The sequence below is a fragment of the Vulpes lagopus genome, chromosome 6 (genome assembly GCF_018345385.1).
Source record: "Vulpes lagopus strain Blue_001 chromosome 6, ASM1834538v1, whole genome shotgun sequence".
Taxonomy (NCBI): Eukaryota; Metazoa; Chordata; class Mammalia; order Carnivora; family Canidae; genus Vulpes; species Vulpes lagopus.
The window spans coordinates 52338451-52365329 of record NC_054829.1 but is presented as its reverse complement, the minus strand read 5'-3'; positions in this window follow the sequence as shown (position 1 = coordinate 52365329).

The following is a 26879-nucleotide window of genomic DNA, read 5'->3' as shown; positions in this document are numbered from 1 at the left end:
TCTAGGTATCTCATATGAGTGACGTTATAAAATATTTATACATACATCTGGCTTGCTTCACTTAACATGATATCTACATGGCTCATCCTTGTAGTGTATGTCAGATTTTATTCACTTCTGGGGCACCTGGGTGGCTCAGTCAGTTAAGTGTCCGATTCATGATTTTGGCTCAGGTCATGATCTTGTAGTTTTGGTATCCAGCCCTGTGTGGGCTTCATGCTCAGTGGGAGTCTGCTTTAGATTCTCTCTCTCTCTGCCCCCCCCACCTCCCCCTCCCTCCACTCCTCCACCCTTAGGCATGCATGTGTACACACACACACTCCCTCCCATAAACAAATAAACCCTTAAAAAAGAACTTTATTAATTTATTTCAAAAAATTATCTTTTTAGTTGAGGTATAATTGACATATAACGTTAGTTTTAAGTGTATAACATAATGATCCAATGATTGTATACACTGTGAAATGATTACCACAAGATCTACTTAACATACCTTGCCTCACATAGATACAAAAGAAGGGAAAAAAAACTTTTTTTCTGTGATGAGAACTTTTGAGGTCTACACTTTTACCCATTTGCAAATAAGTAATACAGTATTTTTAACTGTACTTACCATGCTTTACCTACATCCTGTGAATTATTTATTATATAAGAAGTTTGTACCTTTTGACCCCCTTTACCCATTTCTCCCACCCCTAATCCCCATGTCTGATGACCACTAATCTGTTCTTTATGAGCTTGGTTTTCATTTTTCTGTTTTTTCTTGCATGGAGCTCCATGCAGGGAGCCCGACGTGGGACTTGATCCCAGGACCCTAGGATCACGCCCTAGGCCTAAGGCAGATGCTCAACCAGTGAGCCACCCAGGCATCCCCCCCCTTTTTTTTTCCTTTTTATTAAAAACAAAAATCAAGGGACGCCTGGGTGGCTCAGTGGTTGAGCATCTGCCTTAGTCTCAGGGCATGGTCCCAGGGTCCTGGATCAAGTCCCACATCAGGCTCCCTGTGAGGAGCCTAGTCTCCCTCTGCCTATATCTCTGCCTCTCTCTTTCTGTGTCTCTAATGAATAAATAAATCTTTAAAAAAGTAAATAAAATAAATAAATAAAAACAAAAATCACAAAATCTGGGGAGAGAGAAATGGAAGTACAAAGTTATGAGATTCTTATATTAAACATAATGTAGCATAGTATCACTTGCAAGTAAGGTATGATAAATTAATGATGTTATTAAATCCTAAAAAGAATTAAAAGAATACAACTCATAAGTCAAAGAAGAAAAATAGAACAATAATGGATGGTGTACACATCAAAGAGAAAAATGGAAGAGTTAAGCCCAGCAATATAAAAAAAATCAAAATGAGCTAAATAAAGAGACAGAACTTGACATATTATATACAAAAATAAAAACAAAAATAAAAACAAAGCCCAACTAAATGCTGCCTACAAGAAAACTGCATTGAGTATACACAGAAAAAAAGTAAAATAATGGAAAAATATGCCATGCTATATCTTTCAAAAGAAAATAGGGGTGGTTCTATTAAAATCAAAGTTGATTTTAGGGCCAAAGAGTAATTGTACAATGATAGGAAGATAAATGCATCAAAACAAAATAAGAAAAAACAAAAGTCATAGATGTTTCTGAACCAAATAACAAAGATTCAAAGTACTAAAGCACAAACTTATAAAACTGAAAGGAGAATAAGCAAATCTGATAGTACTCATGGATTTCAACACTCCTCTCAGAATAACAGAACAAATAGAAAAACCTTAAAAACTTAAAAAAAAAGAACACTATTAAATAAGTTAATTGAACTGATACTTATGGAGCTGAACTGAACCACTTATGGAATACTTTACCCAACAACATAAATGCACACACTTCTCCAGTGCACTGAAAACATTCATCAAGAATGTTCACAATAAAACAAATCTCAATAAATTCAAAAGGATGCAAATAATACAAAGTAAGTTCTGTGAATGAAATGAATGAATGAATGAATGAATGAATGAAATCAATAATTGAAAGATACCTGGAGAATCCACAAACATTTGGAGATTAAATGGCATTTTTCTAAATAATACATAGGTCAAAGCAAAAATCAAAAGGGAATTTAGAAATATTTTGAACTCAGTGAAAGTAAGAACACAATGTACCCAATGTATTGGATGCAGTTAAACATAAAGGGGAATTTATAGCAGTAAAGATCTAAATTAAAATAGAATAAAGATTACAAATAAATATGTGCAGATATTACCTTGAGAAACTAGAGAAATAAAAGCAGACAAACCAAAATGTAAACAAATGAAAGTAATAATAAAGGTAAGAGTAGGAATCAATGATATAGAAAACAATGACCAAGAAACTCAATGAAAACAAAATCTGGTCCTTTTAGAAAATTAATGAAATTTATTAACCTCTGCCCAAACTTATGTGAAAAGAGAGAGGAAAAAGACACAAATTGTAAACATCAGCAATGGGTGATACCACTTATAGTAATAATAAAAATATAAGCTACTTAGAGATAATTCAGCAAAAATTCCAAGAACTATTCATTGAAAAGTACAAAACATCTTAAAGCAATTATAGGAGACCAAAATTAATAATGAGATAGAAAATGTTTATGGGTCAAGTTGACCCAATATATTTATTATTTCATATTTTTCTAAGTGATCTTTGGATTCAATACAATCCCAATCAAAATGCCAGCAGGACTTTTTATAGAAATAAACTGAAATTCATATTGAAATGCAAAGGACCTATAGTAGTTGTGTTGGTTAAGTTTACATGTCATCTTGACCAGACCACAGGGTGCCCAGATATTTTATCAAGCAATATTCAAGGTGTTTCTGTGTTTTTGTATGGGACGGACATTTAAATTGTTAGATTGAACAAAATAGATTGCTCTCTCTAATGTAGGTGGGCCTCATCCAATCCGTTGAATAGATCAAAATGACTGACCTCATCCCAAGTAAGAATTCTTCTGCCTTACTGCCTTAGAACTAGGGCATTACCTTCTGTCCTGCCTTAAGATTCAAACTGAAATACATGCACTTCCTGAATATCAAGTCTGCCAGCATTTGGGTCTCCAGCTTACTGACTCAACATGTTGATTTTGGGATTGTCAGGATGGAGATTAGATAGATGATAGATGATAGATAGATATATAGATTGATTGATAGATAGATGATAAATGATAGATGATAGATGATAGATAGATAGATAGATAGATAGATAGATAGATAGATGATAGATAGATAATGGAGAGATATATATGGAGATACAGATGGAGATCTTTACCCCATCAGTTCTGTTTCTCTAAAGAGCCCTTACTAATATAGTAGCCAAAAGAACTTTCACAAAATGCTAAATTTGGAAGGTGTGTTATAAAGTTACAGTAATCAATAGAATGTGGTAATATCATAGAGACAGAAAAATAGATTGATATAGAGTTCAGAATTAGAATCATAGTTCAGAATATAGAGTTCACATCGACCCATACATATATGATCAATTGATATTTGGCAAAAGTGCAAAATACATTTAAGTGGGCAAAGAATAGTCTTTTCAACAAATGATGTATGGACCATGACTATAAAACTTCTAGAATATAATAGGAATTTTTTGGTGAGTTTTTGTTAAGCAAGGATTTTTTCATATGACACAAAAAAACACAATCACTAAAAGAATAAAAGGATAAGTTGTTCTAAAAAAGTTTTTAAGAACTTTTGCTATTCAAAAAATACTCTTAAGATAGCAAAAAGCAAAATACAGAGTGGGAGAGAATATTTGCAAGTGATGAATTTGATAAAATGCTTATATTCAGAATATATAAAGAATTCTCAAAATCCAAGCATAAGAAAACAACAAAAAAATTGCTTTAAAGGAGCACAAGATTTGATCAGATATTTCAAAGAAGATATATTTGACAAATGAGCACAGTAATATCCATTCAAAATTATTAGCCATTAGGGAATGTCAATTAAACCACACTGAGGTACCATTGTACATGTTTTAAAATAGTTTACATTCTAATTAACAAGAACAAAATACCAGGTAAGAGTGAAGATGTAGAGCAACTAGAGTGCTCATACACCTAAAACAGTACGACCACTTTGGGGTAAGGGATAAGGCAACAGGAGTGTCATAAAAGATAAACCTACAATAACCATAAGGCTGAAGTTATATTACTAGGGGTTTACTCAAAAGAAATGAAAGACTATCCATACAAAATTGCTGTGCAAAATTTTACAAATAATTTATTTTTAAGAGTCAATATTATAAACAATGTAAGTATTTTTAAATGGTGAATTGAAAAATTATAGTATGTATGATGCAGTATTATTTAGCCATATATTTTTTTAGATTGGTACATGCAGCAACATGGATCAATCTCAAAATAGTTAAGCTGAGTAAAAACGGCCAAACAAAAAGATGATATTAGTATTAATGATTTCACTTGCATAACATTCGTGGAAATGCAAACTAAACTGTAAAGATAGGAGATAGAAGTGTGGTAACTGATAACTGGGGTGGAGAGTTTGAGGGGGTAGTCATGGAGGTGAAGAGTGGCTGGATGGATATGGAAATCACAGAGCAGCATGAGGAAACTTTTGGTGGTGACTGATTGCTTCATTATCTTGATTGTGGTGATGGTTTTATATATTTATTAATAAAGTTAACAACTGTACATTTTATTTTTTTTATTTTTTAAGATGTATTTATTTTGAGAAAGAGAGAGAATACATGGAAGTGGGAGTGGGGAATGCAGAGAGAGAGATAATCTTAACCAGCCTCGCAAGGACCTACTTGCAGGACCTAGCAAGACTTACTCACAGGACCCTGAGATCATCCCAAGAGCTGAAACCAAGAGTTGGCCACTTAACTGACTGAGCCACCCAGGTGCCCCCAAATTGTATACTTTAAATATATGCATGTTAACTCTCCTTCAGCAAAACCATTCAAACAATTCACGTTTCTTATACAACAAATGAAGTAGGGCATCCAAGATGACTAATAGAATAAAGCATCATTTATATATGTTTTAGCATTAGGTTTCTCCAGTTCTTTGCATCACCAGCTTGCCTTTTGACTTCTTCTGGCTCTAGGACTAATGTGCAGTTTCCTCTTAGAATTATAGGGCCCCAAATTACTTTTCCCAGCTTCTTTGAGGTGTAAATGACAAAATTGTATATAATCAAAATGTACAAAAAATGAAATAAGATGTACAACATGGTGATTTGAAATACATACATATTGTGAAATGATTACCACAAAATAAAGTTAATTAACACATCTATTACCTCACATAGTTACCTCACATATGTGCATTAGGCTTTTGCTCTGGAGCAGGTAACTTCATCTTTTGCATTCATTCTTCTTCTAACTTATCTTCTGGTTTCTGGAAAGACCTTGTTTGGGGGTTTTGTTTGCTTGTTTCTCCTGGGTATTTCTTTTATAAGTTCTTAAAAGGCTTGGCAACACATTTATAATATATCTGTTTTTTTTAACTCCTAAATGTTCTGTACATAATATCTAAAATGCTATACTGTTCTAAACAGATGTTTTAGGTAGATTTTAGAGTGTATGTGCAAAAATTCATGTGTTGGATCACCTGGATGGCTCAGTTGGTTAAGTGGCTGATTCTGAATTTCAGTGCAGGTCTTGATCTCAAGGTTTTGAGATCCAACTCTGTCAGCCTTCATGCTAAGTGGGGAGTCAGTTTAAGGATTCTCTCTCCATCTGTTCCCCCCACTCCCTCATTCTCTCTCTCAAATAAATAAATCCAAAAAATAAAAATAAAAAAGAAAAGAAAAGAAAAGAAAAAAGAAAAGAAAGAAAGAAAAGAAAAGAAAAGAAAAGAAGAAAAGAAAAGAAAAGAAAAGAAAAGAAAAGAAAAGAAAAGAAAAGATTCATGTGTTGATGTGATTTTGCTAGAACCCTGGAAGAACAGGGAGGAGATCTTTGACCTAAATTCATAAAAATTTCAAAGAGAAAACCACAAATCTATTGAGATATAAGATTTCTGAATTGTTAATAGGAGAGGTTATGCTCGTCTTAGAAATATTTTTGTTTCTTTTCGGGTGAAAGATGGAAATCCCCAGAAGTTGCTACAGAAGAATAGAGCAGAATTATTATGGATTATAAATTGGAGAAGAGTAGGGAGAGAGAGAGAGAGAAAGAAAGAGATTAATAACCAGAAAATATGTGAAAGAGCAGATTATCTAGATAAAGTCAAGAATCTAAATCAAGACCTGCTGTACATGCAGAATCTTAGTGTCAGATCTGAAACTCAATTTTCCTTCTGTAAATTGTCAATGGTGATTGTATTTAATACATAATTTTGTTGTGATGAGATAAAGCAGTGACTTTCAAATATTTGGCCCATGCCCTACTGTAAAAAGCAATTACATCAAGAAAAAAAAGGGGCACTTGCACACACAGGCAAACATAGGCAAACGGAATTGAAACAAAAAGAATAATGCTTAGTCTTTCTAAAAGTGATGAACTCTGAAATATATACTCTATTCCATTCTATTCTATTAGAATGTGTGGTTTCAGACACACTAAGATGATCCCATTGTACACTAAGGATAAAACATAGTTTTAAAAATGCAAAGATAACGTTCATGAAACACATATCAGTAATTGTATTCCAAGCATTTTTTGAAAGAAAAACCTTTTAATGCTTTTGTTGTACAGTATTCTATTTTTCATTCTTTTACTCTCATTTCTTTTTTTAATGGTTGTTGGCCTTGTATTTCGCATTCAGTGGCCATTATAAAAACATTTATTTTCTCTGTATTTTCTTTTAAATGCTGTAGTTCCAAGGCTTTAAATTATGACCAAAGCAAAAAAATACTATTTCTGAAAATTGCACTTGATAAAAGCAAACAATGTTTTGAAAAAGTGCTTACAAAATTCCAAAAGGTTCATTTTAGTGGCTAAGCATATAATCTATTTTCTTCATTTTGCTAAATTTTAACTCAACTCTTGCTCTTGAGCTAAAATATTAACTTTTTTGAAAAAAAGTTATTGACTCATTCATTCAAAGGATAACTATCTGTTGAGTGTAATGAATCAGATTTTGTTTTAAATACTTAAGAGAAAATACAAAATCTTGTCAATGGTATAGAGAAGTTTATAGTCTATTTGTTTTACTCATAAAATGGCACCAAACATTCATTATATGATTCTTGGTTCTGTGAAGAACAAGACATATTTTTCCTGGGTTTCCAAAATGCCCATGATTATTAACTATAAAAAACAAACCTTCAATAGATTCATAGGAGTTCAGCTGAAAAGAGGCTCACCTTACAGATATCTTAACCATTAAAATACAGAACATATTTATACAGAATCCTTTGAGGATTTCTATGCTTAATATGATTATGCCTTTAAATAACATGACCGTGGAAATATGGTATAAGCATGGAGAGCCTTCATAGTATTTCCATGGATTCTTTACTACCTTAAATTCAAATTTAAAATATTATGCACTACTTTTTCTGAGTAAAAATAGAATATATATCCACATGAGAATATTTGAAAATAATTAAAGATGCCAAAAAGAAGTCTTTTATGAAAACAACCAGTATTATAAATCCTGCTAATATATCCTTATCAATGTGCCATATTTTATTCATGCAAGTCCTTAGTATTATTTTAAGTATTTTCTATTTTAGTTATGTGAATCCCAAACCAACATTCACATACTAAATATGTTTCTGTCAATATATAATTATCATCCATCTTTATAAATTATCCTACAAAATAGTTGTGCCTATTAATTACTCCAAACACCTGGCATGAAAGGGAATTTTTCACAACATATGTATGAACATTTAGTGCTATCTCTCACACTTTGATAAGCTGACTTTTCTATTTATTTAATTCACATTTCCTTGATTGCTACTAAATTGCTTATCTTTCAAAGTGTATTTGTCGTTTTAAGTTCTTTTAGTTGTCTCTTTCCTTTGCCCATATGAATTGGTTTTTGTTTGCTTTTATGTTACTTTTATAGATGAACTTTGTGAAATTCAAACAAATTTACTATACTTATGGTACATGAATTTCAAAATTATATACATTGAGTATTAAAAAGACAAAGTGCTTCGGGCTGCCTGGGTGGTTCAGTGGTTGAGGTCTGCCCCAGCTTGTGATTCATGGGGTCATGGGATCCGGTCCTGCATCAAGGTCCCCACAGGGAGCCTGCTTCACCCTCTGCCTATGTCTCTTCCTCTCTGTGTGTCTTTCATGAATAAATAAATATTAAAAAAAGACAAGGTGCTTCATATTATAAAAATTTTGTCAACTATCTGAATAAATTTTAAATAGAAATACCATGTTACAACATCACACACTTCCTAATTTTTAAAAGTACTTATTACTAAGGGAAGTAGATCAGACTTTTTGCATTTAGCTTTTCCTTTCTACATTAAATTACAACAGATTTTCAAAAAAAAAATTAGTTGCTATTTGTGGAAGTGAATCCTAACAACTGGCTATTTTTGCAACCTCATATCATTCAAGTGTGTCTCATTTATATATGTCTCCACAGTTCCTAGAACATAAAACATGCTATAGGAATACAATAACCTTGAATTGCTAGACAGTTTTAAAAACTCATTAAGATAAATAGAGTTTTAATATTACTAAATGTTTAGAAAGCAATAGTATAATGTTTTCAGACAGAATCAATAAATTTACATGCAGAGTTAATAAATACTGAATCACTAGGGTCCAAAAATAAATAAATGGTCGAATAATGATTTAGAGACACTACATATTGGGAGTCTATGACCATCTTTGGCTCAGGGCATGATCCCAGGGTTCTGGGATCGTATATCACATAGGGCTCCCTGCACGGAGCCTGCTTCTCCCTCTACCTCTGTCTCTGCCTCTCTCTGCATCTCTCATGAATAAATAAACAAAATATTTTTTAAAAATGAACTATGTTTTTCTTTTGTTGTTGGTGGGTTTTTGTTTTGTTTTGTTTTTAAATGATTTTATTTATTTATTCATAAAAGACACAGAGAAAGGCAGAGACATAGGCAGAGGGAGAAGCAGGCTCCAGGCAGGGAGCCCGATGTGGGACTTGATCCTGATCCTGAGGATCATGCCCTGAGCCAGGGGCAGATGTTCAACCTCTGAGCCACCCAGGTGTCCCATGTTGGTGGTGTTTTAAATTAGGCTTCAATACTCACAAAAATCAATGTCTTCTTATATGGTATGTAGTATATAGTTGGTATTTTTATATTCATAAGCCTTTTTAGTTGATAAGAGTTTTAGATAATTGTATCCATATTCTATACACAATTATAAATTATTTTTAAATAAAATGGAATATTTTTCTGAAATATTTTCACATGTATTTTGTAGCTATGTAACAATGACAAAATAATCCAACAAAAATATTTTCTACAACTTATTTATTTTTAATGAATTCTGGCAATTTTGGCACACTATAGAAAACATTATTGAGACTCTGTTTCTTCATTTATACAATGAAGTTAGTAGTATAAGACCTGTAGGATTTTTAATGGGAGGAAAATCCGATGATTAATTTAAAGCATTTAGCAGAATGTTTGGTACATAACATGTAATGAATCAATGTATTGGCCATAATCAATATTACTCTGAATAGTGATCTTTTTTTTAGTTGATACCAAGACTAAACTGTAATAGTGATGATATTAAATGATACTGCATTCTTCACTGCTCATGGAACAGTCCAGATGCAGATGAGCTATCAGGATTAGGTAGGTTATTCTACTTCATGAAGTCATTTAAGGAAATGATGACAATTTCGTCTTCTCCTTCTCCTCCTCCTTCAAATCATCACTATTATTATTATTGTTATTTTATTTGTTATTTTGCTTTAACATTTATGGTATAAATATCCCCTTGATTGAAGCAGGTAAGGCTTAGCAAAAGACAATTATTTTGTTCTGCTATTCACACACACACACACACACACACACACAAAGAAAGAAAGCATCTTCTTTCTGAAGACTTGCTCTCATCACTTCCAATGAAATCCCATTGGCCAGAAGTTAGTCATATGATCATATCATCCCTGGTGACAAGGGATGTTGGGAAACATAGTCTCTGGCTATATGCCCAGAATTTGGAACATTATTACTGAGAAGAAAGAGATAAGTGATTTTAGGGAATAGCCCCATCCCTCTCAACACTCCTTTCTGGTTTTTTTTGGCTTGCCAATTTGTTTTTTTTTTTTTTTTTTTTACTTATTCATTATGCATCAAATGACATTGGAGTGTGTATCCCCCCCCCTTTTTGAAAGATTTGTTTATTTAGAAAGAGTGGGGGGTGGGGCAGAGAGAGAGGGAGAGGGAGACTCTCAAGCAGACACCACACTGAGCACAGAGCCCAATGCAGGACTCAAGCCTATGACCCTGAGATCCTGACCAGAGCTGAAATCAAGAATTGGACACTTAACCAACTGAGCCACCCATGTGCCCCTGGAGTGTGTATCAGGGTATGGCTTCTACAGCCTGCTACTTGTGGGAAAATTGTGAGCTCAGAGGTTGCAAGTTGCTTTAGGAGTTGATCAAGGGTGTTGGAAGTTGATGTTTTTGGCAATATCTTTACTCAAAAAATTTAGGTTTCTGGACAATTACTGTAATTCTTCAAAGCAAAAATTCTCATGAATGTAGTCTTTAAATAAAGTAACCTTTTTATTTGCTTTTTCTTCTCAACTCATGCCCCTCTTCTTAATTTAGTGAAATTTTGTGGCCATTTAAGCACTAACTTTGAGCAAAAAAGATGTGTTCTTTGGCCTGGATCCTACTGTCTGATGGAGGGCAATTCAAGGGGGGTTCTTGGGATGCCTGGGTGGCTCAGTGATTGAGCGTCTGCCTTCGGCTCAGGGTGTGATTCCAGAGTCCCAGGACTGAGTCCCACATTAGGTTCCTGCATGAAGCCTGCTTCTCCCTCTGCCTATGTCTCTGCCTCTCTCTGTGTGTCTCTCATGAATAAATAAATAAAATCTTAAAAAGGGGGGGGGTTCTGAAGAAAGACTGAGTATATCTTCTTTCTGTGTTTGTTGGAAAAATAAGTTTTCTCCCCCGACTTTGCAGGGCTTAAATTATGGTTCCTGATAAATTTAGACTTCAGGCAGCTGACAGTGTCCCTTAGCAGAGCTAAGCAAAGGTTTGTTTGCAAACATGAAACTGCTTGAGGTTTTAATGATTTTGCTGCTTTTGAAAATTATAGGCTACTTAATTGTAGATTGTCATTCAGTTTGGGCTTGTCTGATGTTTCCTTACAATTAGATTAATGCTATGTACCTTTGGCATAATTCTTGTAGTAGTCTTCTATGGCTGCCATAATAAAGTGCCACAGACTGAGTAACTTAAACAAAAATTAAATTTCTCACAATTCTGGAGGTTAGCAGTCTGAGAGTAAGGTGTTAGCAGTGTTGCTTCCCTCTGTGATTTATCTCCTGGGCTTGGAGATAGCTGTCTTTTCTTTGTCTTTACCTGGTCTTCCCTCCATTATAAATAACTATTAAGGAGAAGGTGCTTTTATACTATGTATATATTTGTAACTCTTCTCACCCACCATAAAAAACCTAGTCCCCACCATGTTTAATATACTGAATGGTCTGTTTTCTCTCCCCATATTCACCAATCTCCATCTCCATGGGTTCAGAGCCCAAAGCATGTGAGGAGGGAGTCCCAAGGAGGCCAGGACATAGGAACCTGAGGACAGATAAAAATAATGTCCATGAAAAGCAACAGTCTGATGAGGGGGGTCAATCTAAGCAGAGTTAAGAGGGCTGCCACGTCTATGTAGGGGCACCCTGGTATCTATCATCAGACCTAGAATGGATGAGAAGAGCATCAAAATATAATGGTGGATCAGAATAGGAACCTAAATCCGAGTTGGAAGAGGAGGTTGTTCATATGAGACAGCTGCAATGGCATGGGGTGACAGAACCAAAGTGTAGTGACGAAAGTGTCCATGGGGTTGAGGAAGTCCTAGTGTAGAACATAGGAGCTTGAGCTAGGTGAGGGAAGCATCCATGGTGAAGATGTCTGTAATGAGGTGTTGAGATCCTATCAGTGTGAGGAGGGCAGGTGCATGGTAGATAGTAGATACATCCCAGCCTATCCTGAAATAATTTGAGCTGAGTAGTTGCACAGAGTCCATATAATCTGCAAAGCTTAAAATAGTTACTATCTTACCCTTTATAGCAAAAACGTGAGGACCCTTGCCTTTAGAGAATAAAGTCTATACTCAAACTTTTTACCAGTCTTTCAGTACTTAAAGTTTTCCAAAAGTGATTTCTTAAAGATGGTAAGATACTTTCCTACATAGTCCATGTGATAAATGCAATTTTTTGAGACCCAACTTAATTCTTACTCTGTGAAGCAATTGTTTCTTTCCTTTGGCCCCTAGTAATGTTTTACTTTCCTTGTGATAATATTTTTTACTTATTCCTCTACAAATCCCTTTCACATATATCTCACAATTTGGTATAAGGTCCACATACATGTATATGAATGTGTGTAGAGTAAGGTACACACACATATATATGCATTTATATACACATTCATATTTTTGTATGTGTTCCATACTTTAGACTGTGAGATACATGGGAGAGAGTTAAATGTCCACAAGGAGATTTTTCTCTGCTGTGTGCAATGAATGATTGCCAAATACATGAGGTAATATAGCAACATCTAATCTTACTGATATCAATGAGGGAAAATGTGATTCACATAACATCATGTTTCATCTGTTTGAGCCCTCCTACTGTCTTTTAACATTTTACACATTTTTCTGGTCATTTTTTTTCTAATAAAATTTTTTTCCATTATGTCCTCTCTTGGTTCATAATCTGAACTGACTATAATTCAGACTTTACTTGATGACTCAGTAGTCTCATTAACAATCTGTATCTTTTTACTATATGATAATATTATTTCAGGATAGCTTTTCTTCTTCTTCTTCTTCTTCTTTCAGTCTCAGGACTGTCAGCTAGCATGCCTTTTGCCTGTCCTTACTTTAGGGTTCTGTTCTGATCTACTAGATGCTGATACCAAGTAATTGATTTTAAGAGTTACATATTAAATGAGAATTAATCAAACACTGAGTAAGAAATAATACAGTGGCTATATTCCTTTAATAAGTTTCATGGCAACGTTTTATATGTTCTAAGGCATTATTTGTTACTAGGCTTATTATCATTACTAAACATCGAAATTTTATTCCTAAACATTTAACCTTGAGACCTATGTGTACATTGTAAGCTGAATTCAAAACCTAAGGGTTTTTAAAATGGCACTTATTTTTCTATGTTTTAAAATTCATTTAGAAGAGATATTTCAAGTAGTTTATGTAATTTTTGCAAATATTGAGTTGAGTTTGAATTCAGAAGGGTAACACTGAGATATATATAGTTACTGTGCCACTACCAACCCTAATATTGTGTTTATAGTATGCATTAGTGACTCAGAAAGCAAATGTTTGTGTGCCAAATATTCTTGCTCTTCCATCCCTGCTTTAAAATGTCATGTCTTTCAGCTGTTCAACTTCCAGCTGCCAAAAATCAATGGGTTTGCATCTGCTGGTTCCATTTTGTTGTTCTCAATCAAAATCTATTGCCACAGGAAGTTTAATCAACAACAAATTATCTATATGATATTGCTTTTGATAATAACAATAACAAATATTTACTGGGTGCATGAAGCATCTAAATTACATTTTTCTATTTATACTTTTCAAATAGTGAAAAGAAGAAAGTAAAATGTTTGATTTTTTAAAAATCTAATCTGTCATATGTATGCATATGTATTTTATATGTGTATAATACATATTATATAAGTAGCATATAGTATATCCATCTGTATATCTATTGATCTGTCCATCTATCTATGATTACTGTTGCATTTGTTGAGGATCCCAGCTAGAAATCAGTTTTTATGGCAGTAAAGCAAATTACTAAATTTATCATTGTCCAGACAGAAGTAGAAGTGACTGAAGGAATGGTATTTTTGTCATTACAATCTCACATTTATATAATGCCAATATAAACTCAAAGTTTTGTGACCCTTTTTGAGACTTCCTTGCAATTTAGCTAAAGTTTCATTATGTAAGAAGAGAAAACTGTAGTAAATTCTGTGATTGAAAGTTTTCATATTAGAATCAGTAATTCAAATTTCTAGTGTGTCTGTTTACTAATGTGCTTACACAAAGCCTTCATCTTCTCAGAAACCAAGTACTATATTCTATTTATAATGCTTATTAAAATTTTCAATTTTTAAGATGTTTGAAATTTCCACATTAAGATTGAAACTGGCATTGATACATTGGTAGAATAAAGAAAATGAATGTAAAGGAAACATACATAACATATATTTTTTATGATTTTTGTGAAGCAAAGAAAAAACTAAATTTTGAGCTAAAATTTAGGCCTATATAAAAATGAATCTAGTCCGTGTTTACAAATTAATGCTCTCATGATGTCCTTATTAATCTACTTCAGCTATTATTTCTCCCAATGGGTAAGGATTATATTAGATCTAGCTCTCCTGCCTGACATCTAGAAAAGGATTAAAATGAAAAGAAAGAACAATTTGGAATCAGGAATGGCAATTTTTACAAACAAAACATGAATTCTAATTAAGATGTTGTCCTCTTCTTTTCTCAAACTCTTTGCACTACTTATGCAATAGGTATCAACCACTATCAGCTGGAAATCTCCCTCAGGCAAGACAGAACAGCTTATATTAAGGAAACAATTTAGACATAAAAGTTTACCAGCTGGATTAACAGGAAGAGACCTAGACACACAGAAATTTGCATTTCCATCTGAAAGGCTTTGCATATACTAATTTTCACTGCAGTAAAGCTGAAGATGACCTATATAAGAGGTCAAAATATTCTAGCATATAGGTAAGGTGGCTCTGAACTCACCTCAGTATGCTGAACAATATTTAATCTTGCTCACTTATTTATGATTTATTCTTATTTATGGTTGCAAATTCAGCATATTGGTCAAGACTCAACTAAGATGTATTCAAGAAAATTTATTAGAAAAAGCTATAGCTAATATTTATGAATAACACTTTAAAAATTAGGGAATGTTTTAAATGCTACATTTTAAAAAATAGACTTAATGCTCTCTTTTATTTTGCAATTGATGATATGGCCCTGTATGATATTTATATTCATTCTATGTGTTTTCTCTTAAGGTAATAATGTCTGGATAAATTTCAATTTTATTCATGATATAATAACATAGATCTAAACAAGTAAACTTGAAACACTAAGTATTTATAAAACATGTTTAAATTTTTCTTTTCCAAAGGAAGCTTTCTCTCACACACATTTCAGTTTTCCAACTGAATAGCCATTTCCTAGATATAATCACTGCCTATAATGATGCCATAGTAACAGTGCCCTGAATATAGCATCTGTATAGTTATGTATTTCCAGTAACTGGCCACATAATAACCATCACTGGTGTACTCTAACATGTCAAAATCGTGATTATCTGCTTAGTTTTATCTTCCAACCCTAGTCTCCATTATTTTTTTATTTTTATTTATTTTTTTTAGCACACAGCTATGTGGCTATTTACTGTTGTCAAAGGGTCTGTTTTGAGGCATGTCATCAATTCTAGTGCTGTTGGCAGGAAATAGTTGGCCAGATTCTACTATGGAATTTTATAATTTTGTTTTCTTTATATTTTAGAGCAGTCCAGTAACTTTTCAGAGAAATAGATTCTGGATCATTATCATTATTCATGGATAATTCCCTAGTCATTATATCTGGTTTTGGTATATTGATATGTTGTTTAATCATCAAAACACCTTAGTGATATTTTCGGTTGATCATGTACTTTAGGACAAAAAGCAAGAAGGAGGGTAGAGACAGGAACCCAAAAAATGTTGGAGGTTTTCCTAGAAGGAGGATGAAATAATTTAAATTATAATAGAGGTATCATTTAGTAAATCGGTACTGAATGAAGTGAAGTGTATTTTAGAAAAACCTAAATAGATTATCAATGAAAAAAAGTTCCTGACTCAGGAGTCACATGTCCTTCATTTGAGTTCCTAAAGCTATTTAATGCTAGTGTTGGTGGGCACAATTCCCTCATGAGTTGAAGTGAAGGAAATAGCTAACCCAAAGAGGAGTTTTACAGATGAATTTTTTAAAATTGTAGTTGATCAATACATCTAGTTATTTCCTTTTTTCCTTCAGATTTCAAGGCCTTGTCTGACTGTGTTTAAAGTTCTTTAAGAATATATATTTTACATAGTTTAAAATGTACCATATTTTATAATCATTTAGCCTTTTTGTTCTATTCCTCAAATTATACTCTTCCTCAGGGCAAAACTCTGCGTTATATTTCTTGATTATCTCTCAAAGTCTCATCTATTAAATGCAAAACAGTAGTTAAGCATTAGATTCTTATCGTTTGAAATCTGGAGGGAAAGAATACTCTTTCCTCTGATAGAGAATCATTACAATGTTCTCCAAAAAATCCTGTATAATCATAAAAATGGAATTGTTATGCCATTTTCCCCATCAGCATATTAATTAATACCACCTCCCTCACTTATTTATAAAATCAGATACCATGGAAAAAAGATAAATAAAATTATTTATGTTATGAACATTATTTTATTATGAAAAATAAAAACATATACATAAAGTTCAAAGTTTAGTTCACAGGGTAAAAATATATATAATAATGCAATAAGTTATATAATAAATACACCCAATAGTCCTAGGAGGAGAGGCAAACTCTACCTAAAGAGGTCTTCCTAGATAGGGTAAAAATTGGCCAGATCTTTGTGGGATGTATATTAGATTAGAAGTACACAAAAATGAAATATAATTCCAAATTGGGAGGACATATATGAATCAATGAAGGGGTAAAAGATCATTAAATACAAAGGAAACTAAAAATATTTTAGGATTACTAAAATATAGAGTGAGAATATGTTGTAGGATTAGATCCTGTAGATCCTAATATGTCTTCTTAAAGAGTTTGGATTTTTTTTCTAAAAGACAAAATAATGCTGGAAGATTTTAAGACAGGTGGAGGCTTGATAAGACTTGAAGTTTTGAAAGACCATTGTATAGCAGTTTGAGGATGGGTTTAATGAGGAAATAAATGGAAGCAGACAGAGCAGTTGGAAGAAGTCAGATAAGGGTCTGGTGTAGCTTTGTAGTACTGAGAATGGGAAAGAATTAGCAGATTTTGGAGCTGAATTTGAGATGAAAGGACAAATTTTAATGATTAGTAGGATGTAAATAAACAGGATGTCATGAATTAGACTTCCCTAGAAACAGATCTTATGGCAGAACTGTGCATGTACAGAGCTCATTTGGGAGTGCACTAGAAGTCAGTCCTACACAGAGAAAATGGAAGCAGGGTTGAGCAAAAGTTAGGTTACAAGGTCTCTCAACAATAGCCATTCAATACCACAGGGACCTTAGGAACTTGAATTGTAGTTTGGAACTATCCAGAATTAGGCATGAACCGGTCATTGAGCTTGACCTTGGGAGTGTCCTTGAGTAAGCTCAGAGTGATGGGGTTGGGAGCTCAGGGGGGGATGAATGTTTTAGTTCTAAGGGAACTGGGGGATCTGGGCAAAGCACAACTGCATCCAGTGCAGAGATGGAAGGGGAGAGGCTACCAATTACTCTGAATTGTGCCATTAGGAGCATCTAAATGTGATTAGGGGACAGTTTCTTAAAAATCTATGTTTCTAGGGGAGCCTGGGTGGCTCAGTCAGTTAAGTGTCCAACTCTTGATTTTGGCTCAGGTTATGATCTCTGGGTGGTGAGATGGAGACCTTGCAGGACTTTGCCCTCAGTGGAGACTCTGAGATTTTTTTTCTCTCTCTCCCTCTGCCCCTCCCCCTTTCTCTCTTCCTAAAATAAATAAATAAATAAAAAGTCAATAGGACTTCTTATGCCGAATCATTGAAAGTGTGTCCTCGTTGAAGTAATCAGAAACAGCCACCTTAGAAAACTGCAAAAAATTAGAAGACTTTGGCTATTTCATCTCTTGACTGACAAAGTCCAATTGAGCGTTTAAATAAAGTATTTCACATTCTAATACTAATATAATCTTACCCTCAAAGGGATGAGACCAAGTTAACTATTTAAGCAGTCTTTCTTAAGAATCAATAAAGTTTATGTCTAGCGTTACTAACTTTGATGTTTGTTCCCTCAATGTCAATGTTCTCCAAATAGTTTTGCTAACATATCTTTATTAAAAACATGTGTATTGCCCTATATAATTTCTAGTTAGTATCTAAAATTTTAAACAATTTCAACGCATAAATTTTCTAACGTGTTGTGTATTACATGAGCTTCAAACACATTTTTACCAAGATCTTGGAACTACTGTGCTCACTTCAGCAGCACTATACAAAATCTTGCAACTACAGGCTTAAGTCATTCAATTTATTAAAAATATTTACCATGTGTCACCTACCGTACAGCCTGTTCTCACTATCCAATCTATTGACTAAAGACTAACTTTCTGCCCCAAAGAAATAACTTCCTATTTTCCTTCTAACACATGTCCCTTTAGCTCTGAATTTTAATTCTAAAATAGAGTAAAGCAAAGAAAGAACATCATATTCAGGTGGAAAAAGTATTTATTTCAGGTGAGGATCTAAAACCAGATTTTTAAAAGAAATCCATTCCTAAGAACCTGCTGGAAAATCTGTTTTTCCAGGAGTATGTATACTCCAGCATGTAGATCGCTACTCTACATCGAAAGAGGTCATGATTTCTTAGCTTCACTTATTTTGTACAATTATTACCTTCTTGTGGTCACTAACCATTTAACTTTTGCCTATCAAAAGGAGAAGTTACTCAATTTTTTTCATATTTATCTCTACATTTAATTTCTACCATATTTTAATATGCTTTTTTTTTCACTAAAATGTAACCTACCTGAAAATAACTTATTCACATTGTATTTCTATTGCTTAAAACAAACAAACCATTTCTTAGATATGTCAATATCAGTAGTTTTTGTTTTTGCTTTGGTTTGGTATGGTTAGAAGCAATTGTAGATAACTTGATAGGATCCATAGAGAAGGAGTAAGAAACTGTCAAAGTAAGATAAAAGTAAAATTGGAATAAAAGTAAGATTGGAATAAATGTCTATTTCTCCTTAGATATGCTGCTTTAATAGTAAAGGTAGTCGAGAGTCAGGCCACAATTGAATCAAAGACACATAGAAATGCATTACTTTGTAATTTTTTTTTTCAATTTGCAGATAAGATTTTTCTATACAAATCAAAAAGTTTCAGTGATTTTTAAAATTATTTACTATTAAAATATAGCTAACATACAATATTATATTAGTTTCAGGTATATATCATAATGATTTGGTAATTCTATGAATTAGTATTTATCATAATAATGATAGTCACCATCTGTCATGATCAAATGTTATTATAATAATATTGACTATATTTACTATTCTCTACTTTTCATCTCTGTGATTTATCTATTTCATAAATAGAAATTTGTACCTCTTAATCCCTTTCACCTATTTTGCTCATCCTCCACCTCTGGCAACCAGTGGTTCTCTATATTTATGGGTCTGTTTCTGTTTTTTCTAATTTTATTTTTAATGTTTTTCAATTTTTTTTTTAAATTCCAGTTAGTTAACATACAGTGTAACATTAGCTTCAGGTGTAGATTTTAGTGATTCATCTTTTAAAAACAACACTCAGTGCTCATCACAAGTGTCTTCCTTAATACTCGTCACCCATTTAGCCCATCCCCCACTCACCTCCAATCAGAAGCCCTCAGTTCATTCTCTATAGTTAAACTCTGTTCTCTGGTTCACCCTTGTTTTTTCTTTTTTTCCTCTATGTTTATCCGTTCTGTTTCTTAAATCCACATATGAGTGAAAATATATGGTATTTGTCTTTCTCTGATTATTTCATTAGCATAATATACTCTAGATCCATCCATGTTGTTGCAAATGACAAGATCTCATTTTAATGGTTGAATAATATTCCATTTTGTGTGTTTGTGTGTTCATGTGCATATATAGAGATATAGATATGTATACCACATATTCTTTATTCATTTATCCATGGATAGACATGGATTATTTCCACATCTTGCCTACTGTAAATAATGCTGCAATAAACATAAAGGTACTTATATATTTTCAAATTGGTATTTTCATTTTTGGGGAGTAAATACCCAGTAGTGGAATTACTGGATTACATGGTATTTCTATTTTTAATTTTTTGAGGAACCTCTATACTATCTTCCACAGTGGCTGCTATGATTTATATTCCCACCAACAATGCACAAGTGTTCCCTTTTCTCCATATCCTTACCAACACTTGTTGCCTTTTATCTTCCTGATAAAAGCCATTCTGACAGAGTGAGGTGATTTCTTATTGTGGTTTTGATTTGCATTTCCCTGATGTTGAATGATGCTGCACATTTTTTCATCCGTCTGTTGGTCATCTGTATGTCTTCTTTGGGAAAATGTCTATTTACATCCATCTGCCTATTTTTAAACTGTTTTTGTTTTTTGTTCTTTTGCTATTGAGTTCTATGAGTTATTTCTATATTTTAGATATTAATTCCTTGTCAGATATATGATTTACAAATATTTCCACCCATTCAATATATTGTCTTTTCAATTTGTTGATTGTTTCCTTTACTGTTCAGTAGCTTTTTTAATTTGATGTAGTCCCAATAGTTTAATTTTTTTTTGTCTTTGCTTTTGATGTCAAATCCAAAAAGTCATTGCCAAGATCAATGACAAGGAGCTTACACTCTTTGTTTAGTCTTACATTCGAATCTTTAATCCATTTTGAGTTAATTTTAATAAGGAAGTGATTGTTTTCAAGCTCCCTACATATCAGAACTGAAACTAAAATTTGTATCACCTCACTGGCAAAACCATATTAAGAACTCTGAAATAATCGGTGAATGGATAGGAAAAAAAATAATAAATTGTGGATTATCTCTTCATTTGACTTACTCTATGTAGATTAAAAAAATCAACTTTATATCAAAGTCCCTTCTCTATTTATATTTTAATTATTAATAGATTCTAATAGCCAAAATATTAAATTAATCCTTGTGAAATATTATTTCTATGAAAAACTGTTTTTATGAAAAACTATTTCCTGACACAAATATTTTCCAGTGATTTTTTTCTGTTTAGTTGTTTTGTTTTATTTCTGTCAGAAGACATAAAGAGGGGGGACTAAGAACAAGATCAAACTGATCAGAGAATAGGGGATTTTGAGATTTGAAGCTGTTTTCTCAACTCATCATTTTATTTAGTTCATCAAGTTAAAAAAAAAGATTTTTCTTTGTTTCTTTCCCTTTTTTCTTTCTTTCTTTCTTTCTTTTTTTTTTTTAAGATTTTATTTATTTATTCATGAGAGAGACACACAGAGAGAGAGAGAGGCAGAGACAGGCAGAGGGAGAAGCAGGCTCCACGCAGAAAGCCTGATGTGGAAATCGACCCAGGGTCTCCAGGATCATGCCCTGGGCAGCAGGCGGCGCTAAACCGCTGCGCCACCGGGGCTGCCCACTTTTTTTCTTTCATTTTTAAACTGGGAAGTGTTTTCTTCAGTGTAATGATCAAATTAACAATTTGATAATTTCAGAAACAAAACAACCAAAGAGGAAAAAAGAGAAAGAGAGAGAGGCAAACCGAAAAACAGACTTTTAACTACAGAAAACAAACTGGTGGTTACCAGAGAGTAGGTGGTTTAGGGTGATAGATCAAATAGGTAACAGGCATTAAGGAGTGCAGTTGTGATAAGCACCACATGTTGTCTGGAAGTGTTGAATCACTATATTGTACATTTGAAACTAATATGACACTATATGTGTCATACATATAATTCCACATAACTGGAATTTAAATTAAAATTTAAGAAAAATAACACCTATCTTAACAAAAATAAAAAAAAAATTTCAAGCAATCACTTAATAGACTTAGAAACCCACATTAAAAGAAACATATTTTGTCTACATTTTATCTCTCTCATGTTTTGACACTGTATCTGTTGGAGCTCAAAATCTCTCCCTCTGCTCTGGGACCTGTCCAATCCCTTAGAACTTGTTATGGTTATTGGATATGTGAGACAGGGTATTTCCTTCTTTGTGGGGTGGCAAGATGGATGGTTGGTTCCCCCTATCTGTGGTCTCACATTTGTGAGTGTTTTAGCTTCACTGGCTTTAGGACCTCAGATTTATTTCACTGAAACTATTCCTTAAACAAGTAATACATTCTTTGCTTCAGACAGAAAATGTTTATGATGTCAAATAATAATAATTAAAAAAAACCCCAACCAATAGTTTAAATTCTCATTGTTATAGAAAAGTATTAGGCCAGTACTTAGGTATTATTTTATTTTTTTTAAGATTCTATTTGTTTAATCACAAGAGACACAGAGAGAGAGAGACAGAGATACAGGCAGAGGGAGAGGCAGGCTCCAGTGGGGTGCCTGATAGGGACTCCACCCAGGACCCCTGGTCTCAGGACTTGAGGCAAAGGCAGACGCTCAACCGCTGAGCTCCCCAGGTACCTTAGTTCTTAGGGATTAAATAAAGCATACAAAATGCTTCTATTCTGAAATGCTAACTTTTGTAGGATTGGACATTGTCATGCAACTTTTAAGTATCTAACCATTTAAAAAATTCTCTTAAATAATGGTCCACCAAAAAAATAAATAAAAAAAGAAATGATCCACTTATTTGATGTTCTGCCTTATTATGGTACCATCTATGCTGAATACTTACTGCAAGAACATTTATTGTATACTTACAAGGTCCTACACACTATTAATAATTTATGTATATTCATACCCATAAAGCGATGTGTATATGTATAACATATAATGTGTAAATTTAATGTCAGTGCTATCCAAATTGTTTTTGTATTCTCTAAATGTTCTTTTTAGGAATGATGACAGTTGAATATGTATATTATATGTTATTATTCCATCCCCATTTTTGTCTCCTACATTTATATTCCATCCATTTCTTACACAAAAAAATATAAAAATTAAGGGAGAGTAGTTTAAGGCGAAAATATTAATTGTTTAGCACCTATTTCTCTTGATTGAAATGCTAAAATAATATTCTCAATGAATCTTTTGTTATTTCTGTTCTCTTCCTTTCATCCTTATTATTCTCACTTTATCTTTTTTCTTCCAAATACTCACCATTTTTTCTATTTGTTCCATGTGGCTGTTTCTGTATTTAATGCAATATCATTCTTCAGAAATCAAATATATTATCATATATTTGTGCACATATGTGATTTCAAAAATTGTTTTGCCTTCTGATTTTCAAAGACATTATTTTTCTAGGTTACAAGTTGGTCTAAAACAAAGAAATACAGGATAGTTGTAACTGAAAAATTGTTTTCTTAAAAAAGGAAGATTTCCAATTTAGATGTTTTTATGGAACATGTAGTTTGAAATGCTTTTTCCTTGTTACAACAAACGTTTTAAGTTAACATTGTTGCATTTTTTTAATGTTGAAAATACAAATATTGACATGATAATATTTATTTTTAAGAGACCTTACAAATTTAGTAGCTGTGTTCTAGTTTCAAATCCCATTTGCAATTATTCAGTAACTATGGCATGGATTTTGTGTAGTTTCTCTTAAATAGAAATGACTGAGGAAAAATGACATTAAAAATTTGAAGACAGATAAATGGAATCTGAAAGATAATGATTAATATATTTGGAATGGTTACTTTTTCTAGACACTGTATTATCTTTGTTACATTTTCCATTCATACCAATCTTATGATATCCCCATTCAGAGAAGAGAAAATTGGCACAGTCATTAAAATATTTACCAAAAGTCATACAGCTCATTATTGACAGAGCCACAGTTGTGGGATAAAACATCTTTATGACTGATCAGCTAAGTGATCAGTGATCACTAATCTGATCCTGGTGATACCTAATACACCAGGTATTCTTAGCCCAGAATTATCTTTATTTATCTTTATATTCAAAGTAATAGCACAGTGCCTCACACATAGTTATCCCTCAATAAATATTTTTTTAGTAGGTCAAGTGTAGCTACTTTCTAAGCCAAGTAGTTAACCTATATTTACTTAATTTCCTACTCACAGTAGGCTCTATATATTTCCCTCCAAGTTAGGGAAGTATATATATATATATATATATAAAATACAGATAGTAAGATCTCATAGATAATATGCTTCCCTTTATTGTATAATGGGAGTCATGAAGAGTATAAACTTCTAGATCTGCCACTAACAAGCTAAGTAGCCATGGGTAGGTAACTTATCCTTTCTACCTTTATTATCTGTAAATGATAAGTTGGGACTAAGTCATTTCAAAGTTCCCAATCATTTCCATAAATCTATAAATTAAAATAGCATCAGCAGAAAATCTCTGAGCAAAGAGACTAAACCTCATAGTGGCCATATTTTGGCTATTGTGAACAAACTGCTAATAATTGATACGTATGTGCTCTCCTATTAACACACATTTTCTAAAGTATTTTTAAAGAAAGTGTGTTTTCATTTCCTTCTTCATATATGTGTGTTTGTGTATGTTAATTATACCAGAACGAGCTTTGGCTGACACATTTGGTGAATAATAATGACAAGATTGATTATATCAGGAATCCCATCTTCCTGGAATAGTATAGAAGCCAGGATGCATGAAAAAAGAGCAATAAGCCTTACAGTTTCTTCAGGTTCCATCCATAACTATCTTTCAATACTGAAATATTCCTAGAATATCAAAATAACAATAAGATAAATATAACCAGAAATATGAAATTTGCATGATGGCTTAAGCTAGTGGGCTAATAACCAAAAATTTTAGCTTAAAACATTCCTCAGGATGTCCATTTATCTGAGGTCAGTATCATTCTCTAGATGCAGTTTCTACTTGTTTAAATGGAAAAGTGAATAAAGTAATAATCTTATTATTAGATATTTTTCATGTATTGGGCTATATAATAAGAACTGTACCTAAACAATATTTTCAATGAATAATGTAGAAACAAAGTCACTTTGCACTTATGCTGCAATTTCATACACTTAGAACATTTTATTTTTATTAATTTTGTGAAATGTTAAATTTATATTTTATTCACAGCAAATATATGCTTCCTATATGCCTAGTATCATTAAAAAAAATAGGAACAGACTAAGTGAACAAAAATAAATCCGTACCTTTATATATTATATATTCTGGAAGGATTAGAAATAAAAGTAGAAATCAAATATAATAAATCAAGTTGATAACTGTCACAGTGGCAAATAATTTCAGATCAAAATGTGTTATCAACCTTTGGTTCTATACAAATGGCATAGACTTTTCTCTTCCTATTCTTTTTCCACCAAGTACAATTACAAAACTTGAAAACAACTCAAGAGATGTCCACAGGAGAATTCCAAAAGATAGAAGAAAAAGTTGTACTGGCTTGAGACTCCAGGATTAGAGGAACAACACAGGGGGACAGTGTTGTGGCCTCCACCCAACGAAAGAAGGTTAACTGGGCCTAGCTTTTCCTGATACCCAGTCTAGTAGTAGTAGGCAGCGTAGGTAGGCTCATTTTCTCCCCTAGAAGGTAAGTCTGGCAGAAGAGGCAAAAGGAACTTATGGGAAGGCTCAGTGATGAGTGGCTATGGGAAGTTGTCTCCCAATTTGCCATGAGAATCTCAGTATATTTTCCATCTGAAACCATAGAGGGAGAAGGAAATAGAAAAGAATTGTGCTGAAAGAAAAAAAAATTGTCACACATGAATTCCATATATGAGGAAACTATCTTTTGGGTAGGAGGGGAAAATAAAGACATTCTGAGATGAAAGAAAATGAAAATAATTTGTCAGTAGCAAGGTTATCATAAAGAACGGTTAAAATATCTATTTTTTAATTAAAATATATGGAATGCAACTAAATCAGTGCTAACAAGGAAATTTGCAGCATTAAATGCTTACATTAGAAAAGTTTCATCTAAGTTTCTACTTCTGGAAACTGGATAACTAAGAGCAAAATATACCCAAATGAAAGCAGAAGAAAAAAAAATAAAGTTTAGAGCAGAAATTAATAACATTGAATACATAAAAGCAATAGAGAAAATAAATAAAAATCACATTCTTTAAAAATAATCAGTGAGGCACTGGGGTGATTCAGTTGGTTAAGTGTCTTACTCAGGTTTCGGCTCAGGTCATGATCTCTTGGTCCTGAGATTGAACCCCTCATTGGACTCTGCACTCAATTGGAAGTCTGCCTGAGATTCTCTCTCTCCCTGTGCCCCATACTTCTCTCCCTCTCTCTCTCTCTCTCTGTCAAGCAAGTAAATAAATCTTTAAAAAAATAAATAAAAATAAAAAATAATAAAATTGAGAAAGAAACACAAACAAGATTAACAAATAAAAAGAGAGAAGTTACAAATCACCAATATCAGGTGTGAAATAGGATATCAATACAGATTCTTTAGCCATTACATGAAAAATGAGGCAATATTATTAAGTTTATATTCATAAATCCCACACATGTAGAAGATCTGAAACAAGTCCTCAAAAATTACAAAATAACAAAATCCAAGATGAGAACAATACTCAGAGTTGTACTAGATATATTAAATTGAACTTGTAAATAAAATATTTATGCCAATTGCTCCACTGTAGATGTCAGCCAAAAATTTAAAGAATTAAAACTAACTTTACACAATTTCTTCCAAGAAAATTCAATAGGAAGGAATACTCTGAAGTCATATTACAAGGCCATATTATCTGTAATAAAAAAAAAGAAAACTGCAGGTTAACATCTCTTAATATATTAAAATACAAAAAATATTCTGAAATATTAACAAATAGA